The sequence below is a fragment of the Silene latifolia genome, chromosome Y (genome assembly GCF_048544455.1).
Source record: "Silene latifolia isolate original U9 population chromosome Y, ASM4854445v1, whole genome shotgun sequence".
In the NCBI taxonomy this organism is placed as follows: Eukaryota; Viridiplantae; Streptophyta; class Magnoliopsida; order Caryophyllales; family Caryophyllaceae; genus Silene; species Silene latifolia.
In genome coordinates, this window is record NC_133538.1 from 353,272,861 (window position 1) to 353,283,722 (window position 10,862).

Here is a 10,862-nt window from a genome sequence, read left to right on the forward strand (position 1 = left end):
CTGATCACCACCGTCACACGACAGTAATGTCAAACTCTAGTCAACCAATCATTACCGATATGTGTGGACCAGTTGACTGTAAAATATTACATCCCACATGTATTCTTCAAATGAGATTTAAACATGTGATCATTATGATCGACAGTTGTGATCGCATTATTGTCGGAGGACACATATTCCAACAATTTATCCCCAAAACCAATTGAAATCCCCAACACAATCAAGAACCCTAATTTTGACTTATTCATTTTCAACCATTTCCACCACCATCACCACCTCCACCTCAAACCCATTTTAAAACCGAATTTCCCGTCATTTCCGCCACCTGAAACCATCCACAATTCTTTAACAATTGAATCAAACGGTTCCGGTAAGATCTTGGGATTAGGTGCAACGGTTGTGATTGCATTGGAAATAAGCTTATTTGTGCGAGAATTTTGTGACCCAGAATATTTTTTTATCCCATTTTGCCTAAATTTTGGTCTTTTGGGGTAGGTTTTTGATTTATGAAATGGGTTGGTGAGATTAATGAGGATAATGTAGTAGATTTGATGTGGTTTAAGGGATTTTGGAGGGTGATTATTGTTTTATTTTTGTTCGATGGACTTCATTGATTTTGGGGGGGTAAGGAGAAATGTAGGGAAAGGGTAATATGGGTATTAGACATGAATCGTTAATTAACGAGTCGGAAAATAAGAAAAATGAATTTCGGGACATATATACGGTGGTGATTGGGGAGTATACGTGAAAGTTTGGGGGTTATTTGTAAAAATGCAAATACATGGTGGTTATTTGTAAAAATACGCAAATACATGGCGGTTATTTGTAATTTTTCCTATTAAATATATAAAATAAAAACGTGTATTCTTACTTATATCATACACTCCATTAAAGTAACTAATTATAAAAATTAAAAATAACTACTCCCTTCATACCACACCAATGCTAACATTGAGAATCTTGGCATTATTCATGGTCGTAGGGAATCTTTGATATTATTCTTAATCTATAAGACAAAATATAGTCATGTGAGATCTTGTTTGATTTATTGTCATGAATCCTATAAGAATATCATTTTTTTATAATTTTTAATAATATATAACTAAAGATATTCACGTTGCAAAACGTGTCTCGACAAGTGTGAAAAAGTCAATGTTACCATTGGTGTGGTATGGAGGGAGTATATATTTATTACACAAAAAGTGAAGATAACATTTGTAAAAAGATGTTAATCCGACTTGTAGACCCAAACCTGACTATACAAACTCGTTTTTTCCATTTTCCATTTTCCATTTTTGTAATATAGTCAACTAACATTTTTCTCGAAATCCAAAATAATCGACCCGTTACCCGTCTAACCGATATGATTGAAAGGTTATGTCTATGTGAGGGAATTTTATTTTTAATTCAAATCAATAACATTGTATGCTTTGTAGATAGATGCCATTAAAAATCATTTTAATTAATGAAAACCGCCTTAGTTTCACACGACAATAGTTGCAAAATGCCCATACCCAACGTCCCAACTTATGCATCGTTAATTAGCTTGGCCATATTAATTTGTCGATTATAAGCCCATCTTCATCTAAAACAAATACACAAATCATTTTTATTTTTATTTTATAAAAAATGTCCATAAAATCATTTGGTAACCCTAACAACACACTCATTTTCCTCCCAAGGCTGCCCTCTCTCTCTCTCTCTCTCTCTCTCTCTCTCTCTCTCTCTCTCTCTCTCTCTCACCCAACCTCATTTCTTTCCCGTAAAGACAAAAACAATTACACTACCATGAATTCTAAACTTCCTTGTTTATCTTGATAAAGAAGGGAGGCCTTTAATCAATATTGCATTTAGTGTAATCGTTGAATATTCAAGCCATATCCAATTTTTTTTATTTATCTTGAAACCATAAAATTAGAGGCTTCCATTAAATTTAAATCCCGATTGAAAATGAAAACTCAAAAAATCATCTCATATCCAAATTGTCTCACAAACATGTGATTTGTCTCTAATCTACATCTCGTCATCTCTTCAATTCGTTATTTCAAAACCCGTTGACGACAGAGTCCAATAATTGACACAGGAGCTTATTCGTTGAAGATAATATACATTCCCTTACTAACCGGTTCTAAAGTTTCGAAGTTGTTCCCTTTTTTCGAGAAAAAAATTGTTCACTCTGTTTAAAGATTTTTTTTTTAAATTATATGTTTAAAGAATTTTAATTCTTCCCTTAATGCGTTTTTGTTGTTATATTTTTAGCAGGATGTTTCTTTTTAATGATTTAAATTATGTAAGTTGGTTATTATCAGTAATACTGCTATTTATATTATATGCTTATGGACTTATTGTTATCAGGGCCGTCTGAGAGATTATGGTGGCCCTGTGGGAAATTAAAAAAGGGGCCCTTTACTGAACCTGCCTGCTAAAGATCGACGACACATTACTAATTATCGTCGATAATTTGTAATGACTTTCCTAATCTACCCCTCACTCTAAAGCTCCCATAAATTAACATTTTTTTTCAAGTACGACATTTCCGTCACCACCGTTTCAATTCCGTCAGCAAATTCAAAAAATCGACGACAAGAATCTACACTAGTTTAATTTTTAAAAAAATTGTAATTAGTTAGTAGATTTAGGTAGTTTAGAATAGAATCGTTATTGTTAGAACGGATTAGCGATTATCAATTACCGCACCAAAAATTAATCTAAGTCAGAAAATGATTTTTTTTTTTAAAAACAAAAAAAATTTCAGGACGAAAAACATTTTCTTCCAGACCAACGTCCGGACAAAGAAATTTTTCGCCCAGACCGAGGTCCAGACAAAAATATTTTTCGTCCAGACGAAAAATATTTTCGTCCAGAACCAGGTCCAGACCAAAAATATTTTCGTCCGTAAATTTTTTTTTTTTACATTATTTAAAAAAAAAAATTCCGAACGAAAATATTTTTCGTCTGGACGAAAATATTTTTCCTCTGGACGAAAAATTTCTTTGTCCGGACCTTGGTCTGGACGAAAAATTTCTTCATCCACGCCCTTTTTCAACAATTTGTTTTTTAAAAAAAAAATTATTAATTCCCGTCTTAAATTAGTTTTGGGTGCGTGGATCGATAATCACTAATCCGTTCGTCAAATCATAAACTTGAAACGTAAACATATCTCTTGAACATCGTTCTTAGCTTGATCGTTGTTACCGTCATTAGTCGATATGTTTAAAACCGTTTTAATCGAAAAGTTCGTAAATTAAATTACGATTTTTTTTTCAAAAAAACCATCTTTTTTGTTTTAGAAAGAGAGAGAGAGAGAGAGAGAGAGAGAGAGAGAGAGAGAGAGAGAGAGAGAGAGAGAGAGAGAGAGAGAGAGACAAATGGGGTTAATGGGGCGCAATATTGGAAAGATGTGTTAATTGTCGACGATAATTAGTAAAAGTGTCGATGATCTTTAGCACGACCCTTACTGAATACAAGAGCTATAAAAAAAATCTAGTCTACATATATCCGCCTTAAGGTTAAGGTTAAAACGGGTCAAATATTTTAAATGAGATAAAAGTGAAATACCTAGAAATAATAAGATGTTTGTGCTATTTATACAAGTGAGTTAATATTTGACCGGTCCGACATTTTCGGTACGGAACTTAAAAAACCCCTAAAGATATTTATACCACCTCAAATATAACATAAATTTGTAAAAAGAATTTTTTAAAAAAAAAATCGTTATAAACTAAAGTTTTTTGGCTAAACAAGAAAACATTCGTTTTTCTACATATAAAAATATACTACTCCACCGTAATAACAAGTAGTGATAGTGTTGATAAGATGGTTCTGATAAGAAAGTCATGGCATATGGTCGGGGGTTCGAAACCAACCAACATCACTATTTCATGTATTCATTTTGCGATACAAAAAAATAAACCTAAAATAGTAGCCACCGGGGATCGACCACAAGATCTTTCAGGATGAACTAATGCTGCTACCAGTGCGACAAATTTCAATTTATGATCTTATCTCGCGCTATATGTTATAAATATTATCACAAACAGAATGTCAGATTTGGGACCCTTCAAAATCGGGGGCCATGTTCCGTCGCACGGGTTGTACACCCTTTAAGCCGGCCCTGATTGTTATAGCAATTAATAGTATTATGATTATGGTATTAATAATATAATATGTATTTTTTAAGTATTAAGTCAATCGTTTAAATAATATTTCACATTTTCTCCTGATATTTATGGGAGCAATAAATATTTAGTGATGTTTTTATTCTACGGAATATTTTTTTAGAATGTATATATACTTTTTCTGTTTACATTTGTTTTAGATTTTCACCAATCACGCATTTTACATTCGTTTCTATTTGGAAATATTTACTGTAGATTGTAACATGGAATTTTTCTTCATTTATTGATTTTGTTGATTGTTGTTTTTTCGTCGTCATTATTTTAACAAAGATTATTATTAATTCTCCTAATCAACTTAATTAAAAATCAAATTTGACTAATCATGTCATATAAGACACAATCCTTTAATTGATTATTTTATGTAAACTAGTTGTTGTCCCGCGTCTTACCGGACGCTGGACCGCAATTTAGAAAACCGTTTAGGCAATCACATATGAAGGCATCTTAATGGACAGCTATATAGAAGGCAAACAAAATAGCGACTAAACAAATAATTATTTTCCCAGAAACAAATCGAGTACATGAGTTGTGACAAAAATAATTACTACTCTCATCCAACGTATGGACAATCTGTCACAACTTCTTCTGCTTTAATGACCTGTAGGCGACCACATTAGTATCACAATAGAAATGGATATTGTATATATTACGGCTATATGTAGCTACCATATTTGTTACAATGTAGCAACCACACACCGACATTATGCGTATTTGAAAGGACATTTCCCTATTCTATAAAATGACGTTATATTCATACAACATGAGACATTATAAGTTATAACTGTTCAGTAGTTACAATCTCTTCATTTTAATCATATATATAGAAAACGGGGATCGAAATTTCGAAACAAATCAAATTTAGATCCTAATATTATTGTGGGTGACTAACAGCTATGCTCTTACACTACTACATTTTCCTCCAGTTAATGTATTATACAACCGGTTGTATAAACAACTTATTCAAATGTTGTCGAACATTTACAAAAGTTGTTTATTAATTAACAAAATTATCGAGTTATGATACAAAGTTGTGGAGCTTAACAGAATAATTATCAAGCTCAATAACTTCGTAAAATAGCTCAATAACTTGTAAAATAACTCAACAACTTTGTGTGAGAACTCGATAACTTTGACGCGGTTGTACATAGCTCTTATACAACTAGTTGTAGGATAGTATTTGTGCATTTTCCTCACTATAAACCCATATTCACCTATTTTCTTTTTTCAATAATAAAATTTCGACCAAGTATCCTGGAATATGGTAAAAAAAAAAAAAGGGTCCATGACCGGATTTCTTCATGGTAGAAATCAACAATCTATATTCTGACAAAGCAGACTCGAAAAGCAGCTCCAAAAATTCACATCTGGCTAAGAATCGCAGAGGTGGCATCCCAACAAAGTTGGTTGCCTGCCTTGGAGCATCCTTTGGGAGAAGTTTAGAGGGATTTGATGGTAAGTTCTCTAAGGCAGTTGGGGAAGAACCAGGAATCACTCCTTGCTTGAATGGAAGGTCTCGAGCAGGTTGTAGGCAGAAGTCCAACCACTTATAAATCAATGGAGATAGCCCTCGAATTCTTGATGGTGGGCGTATGGTTGTGGCAGGGACAACCCGAAAGTTTAGTTTGTGATCAAGGAGATAAAAAACATAATTATCGAGTTATTATGCAAATTAAAATAAAGAATAAAACAAGTAATCACACATCAACATCAGGCAGATTAGCAGTAACAAATTTACATTTGGTGGATTTACCATTGAAAATTAAGAATATTCAAACACTGCGAGACGAGGCACAATGCTGTACAACATAAGGAAAGGTAATTTAAATCGACAATCTATTGTCTATAAGATCTCAACCTCTACACCGTCACGTCTAAGCAATATTGGTTTTAAAGGTTATTAGTTATCAAAACTGCATCTTGAGGCGGCATATACCAACGCTATAGCAAGAAGACTTAGATTAGGCCACAACGGCCAATTCTAAGTTTCAAATCGAGATTTAAAAACATGATTAAGACCTTACATCTCCATTATATTTTACAGGCATGGCTCATTAAAAAGTAGACTTATGTGGACTATTGACATCTATCTTTTCTCTTCCGAAAATGACATTATTTAACTTGATGAGATTGTATAGGGCGACCAAAGAACGATCACCCTCAATGGTATAGGGAATGAGCAACAGTCACAGCTAATGAATCCTAGAACATTAAGATGAAAAGAACCTCAACACAGTATACCCAATAAAAAATGAATAGACCTATGAATTATAACAAATCAAAGTGCAAAGAGAAAATCTGGAAAACATATCTTGACAATAAAAAGGTTTATAAGAGATTTTTGAGATTTATGAGTTTCATAATGTGCAATGAACACTCACCTATGTGAATTGGCGTGCCTCGTAAGAAGAAGTGATGTCAAATAAACCGGAACTATGAAGGTGGAAGAACAGAGATATACAACAACTACTTTGTACGTTTGTTCAACTATGAGTCGCATACACTTCATGTTTCTATTTGAAAGGAAAAGAATAGAGACCGCGGCACATAGGCCAGAGTAACTATATAAGGCCCAATTGATCAACTATTACGGGCTAGATGGCCTAATAAAGATATAGTACAACTTCAATCAACTACTCCCTACGTTCCAATCATTTGTTTACCTTTGAGTAAAATACCACTTACAATGAATGTAAAAGGTAAATAAATGACAGAGACGGAAAGCGCGTACAAAATTTAGTCTGAAGATGTTTGTGAAAGAAACAAATCAGCAGCAGTAAGATGTTCCAGTTTATATTCTAATATTCTTAACAGGCTTCTGAGAAAGACCAGCTCAAGTACGTCGTACCCTACAATGCAAAAGCTCAAGCAAGTTCTAATGTCCTTATCCTTATACTGAAAAATTAATTGTGGGTGTGCTACAACTGCTAACTAGTGCAAAGTAATGTTCGATAAGTAATTCAAAATGAGCTTTTTAATAGCCAGGGCAACTCTAACCTGTACTTCATGGCAATCAACGGGCACGGCCAAAAAAGATCATGTCTTATTCAGTTAAGGTGGAAGCATCTTCAATTTACTATCTTGAAGCTGAGTTATTGAGCTTCATTACTGCCACAACCTGCAAGATAGATTAAGACAGAGTCATGTAGCAAGGAACGAGTCTGGAAGATGGTTCCCTTTCTAAGAGCAGCTAGTTAATCACATATTCTAGCTAACGTTGTGTTTTGTCCAAAAGCTGAAACACAATCACAAGAGTGAAAACCACACCAATGGCAGTTATCAACTGATCAAGTGTCTCACTGATTAATAAATTGGTAGAGCAGCTACTATGGATTGGTGCATACACACATGCTAAAAAGGGTAAACTGATTGTTTTATGTCAAACCCAGAGACTATTTTAGGAAAATGACAGGCTACAGCTGATTACATTTATTTTATGGGCTTTACAGCTAATGCATGCTCTTTGACAATTTGCTTTTGCAGTTTTAAGGATGCCAAGCCCATTTCCACATTATAAACAAGTACATTTTCTTCAAAATCTTACGACATTTCAAATAGCTCGGTCACTCATAGCCAAGTTGTCGAGCTAACACACTTCTAATGGCAAAAGACCTTGTAATACAGCATCCTTGATTCTTGAATCTTTGCAGAAACAACAGCACGTCTAATCAAGGAAGAGTAAAAGTCTTCCACGTTAGACATGCTATTATGTCTATAAAGATAGAAAAATAAAAGACGTTGCCTTTGAGCCTCTTTTGGAATCAAAATAAGTAGAATTTTTGAGCTTAAGCACCACTTCAGCCTGTAGATTGATGTCGACTTATTCATAGGTTAGTCGAACCAAGAGTCGAGAAGCAGCGATTATTAAGGTATATGAGTCAAAAGCCCAGAATACGAAGATCAAAATACTAACCCTAATCAAATTAATTAGGGTTAGATTAGAATCAATACCTCGTGTTATAAGCTCAAACTCTCACTCCGTAGCCCCAGACAACTGCAACCACAACAACGTCAATCTACATATATAAAGCAGTAAAAGGAAGGGTAAAACTCCGATTAGCAGTTGTAAGGAGCCGCACTTTTGTGTTGTTGTGTCTGCACCGTAATGTCTCAGGAGTATAGACAACCCATGGCGTAGGTCACCAGGTGGTTCATACCAAATTCCGCTAAACGGAACGGTAATAGCATGTATCACTAATCACAGTGAGACATTTAAAAAAAAAAACTACATACAAAAAAAAGCTTCAACAGCATACCCCAAAAGGCCAGAACTGAAAGCACCTTAAAACAAATCAATATACGTTTTTCGCATTTTTGGTCTCCATACAATCTGCAGACACAACGACACAAAATTAGAGAGGTTACCAGGGTCAAAGGATTGCCGCACATATCAATGCGCAAAGCAATAACTTTGTGAGTCAGCAAACCGTCCCATATATTGCCATTGAAAGTGGTAAAAAGCACGTCAGTAGACAATAGAACGCCCATGCATGCGATTGAAACAAAACAGTACCATAACAATCTGTGAGGAAGCGTTGGTCATTCCCAAGAAATCATTCGAGCTCAGTAAAAAATAACTAACACTTCAAGAATAGTTGACTCATTCTTTATATACTCCCTCCTATTCACTATTTTCTTCCCTATTTCCTTAAACGGATTATTCAGGTTTTCTTCCCCTTTCTTATTTTGGAAACTTTTACTCTTATTTTATTCATCCTTCTCTCCTATTACCAAACCCCACCTAACTTTTACTCTTATTTTATTCATCCCTCTCTCCTATCACTAAACCCTACCTTACTCACAACTCCTTATTTAATTCCTAATTATTCATTCCTCTCTACAATTCACAAACCCCACCATCTTTCTTTATTCATTCTTTAATCGTCTTCTAAAATCTTGTGCCCACATCAAAGGGGAAGAAAACCCCGAATAGGAGGGAGTATGATGCACGCAATGGCAACTGTGGAGACACCCGAAGAGATGCTTCCAAAGTTCCAGATTGCCAAATCAGCAAGTTTGACATTAAAGATCAACGAGAATGAGTCTGAAAGAATTCAAATCTGGTAGGTTCCAGCTCTGCGTAGTTCCAGATTGCCAAATCAGCAAGTTTGAAAAGGTCCCAAGTGCAAAGACACTTCCATAGCTCCAAATGTCATATCAGCGCAGCAATTTGACTAACCTCGTACAAGTAAAAGTGGGGTACAGCAGCTCAGTAGACAATAGAACTTATACGCATGTGCCTGACAACAATTACCATGATCAATTAGCAAGGAGGTGTCTTCTAACCTAAGGAAAGCATCTGAGCAAAATAGCAAGCAACTGTAACCAAATGAACCGTTAAACTACCTGATTAGCGCAGTGCAAGCAATGGCAGACTCAGCTACACCTTAAGATATGCAATATAAGTTACTATCCAAAAGACAGCATAGAGTGTCGCACGTTGTAAGCTGCAAACATAGTGCACAACCCCTGATGTCAGTATTCGCTAAGCCAATGGATCACTACATGTGCTTTGGCCAAACCTATATGCAATTAACAAACATACAAAACCACCCAATGAAAGCGAAGGCAAACAAATGTAAAGGCAGCAAAGAGGGAAACCTAACCAGACTCTTCTTCGACGAAAATATATTCAAGCTTGTTCCTGTCAAATCAATGAGCCTGCTTTCTTAGTGCATACCCATTCTTCGATAACAAGAAAGCCAGTAACCATAATAGTTCATTAATGCCTGCATACCTGATGTATGCTCCATCCCAAATAATCAATTTCATGTTCGAACATGTAAATAATTAATTAATATTGAGTAAAAAATAGTCAAAATTCAACATATTACATGCCCTACTACAATCACGAGAGTAAAACTCAAAAATAAAGGAACAGACAGGTATTAATAGATTTGCTAAAAAGGAGAAACAAATAAATTGAGAATGGGTAACTCATAATACCATTGTTAATTTGAGTGGAAATGAGCTTACTGATGAAGTAAATTGCATAACCATGGACCGATACCAAGGTTTACCAAGTGATCTACCCTAAAACAAGAACCAACAGAAAGTTAGCAAATAGGCACATCAATACACCCACTAATGACACTAAATTTGCAAAGAACGACAATAACCCACGAAAACTAAGCAAAGACCAATTTCAATCAAACCCGAGATTCATAAGTTTGCAAATAAAAATATATCGGCGCATCAACACACAAGGCAATCTAAATATAAAAAAAATGCAAATATGTAAGTAAAAGATTGAGCCAAAAATAGCACATACAAGTATACCACACAAGACTAAGCTTCTAGCGTTCCACTCACACGTACGATGAAACCTAAATATCAATGTGATTATAAAATCAAAATAGTAAAAATTTATACCCGGAATTGGGTCTACAACAATGATAAGAGGAAGACGAGATTTTTTGATGAGTAAATTGATGTTAAGAGCAATTATAAAGAGGAATCAACATTAGAAGCAATTGATGCAATAGTACTGCAGTAAAGGTTTCTCAAGAACGAGGGCAAAAATGTTCTAAAATGCTTGACAAGAACCTCACCCCCTATTCAGCCCGTAACCACTGCAACATTACTTTCGAAAAGACCCCAGTTCCAAGACTGCTTCCAGCGCTCTATAGTGGTGTTCAGAAATACAGAATGCGAATGTGGGAACACAAAAAATGTATCTGTAAATAT

General features: G+C 34.8%; 1 long non-coding RNA gene across 1 annotated transcript; it reads right to left on the reverse strand.

Annotated features, from left to right (window-relative positions):
• Positions 1 to 5,186: 5,186 nt before the first annotated feature.
• LOC141633738 (uncharacterized) lies at positions 5,187 to 10,273 on the reverse strand. The gene is made up of 5 exons (XR_012538514.1): positions 9,782 to 10,273; positions 9,522 to 9,622; positions 8,432 to 9,415; positions 8,127 to 8,169; positions 5,187 to 7,293 (listed from the first exon to the last, which is right to left on the reverse strand). It is a non-coding gene; the product is annotated as an uncharacterized LOC141633738 (long non-coding RNA).
• Between the last annotated feature and the right edge of the window lie 589 nt (positions 10,274 to 10,862).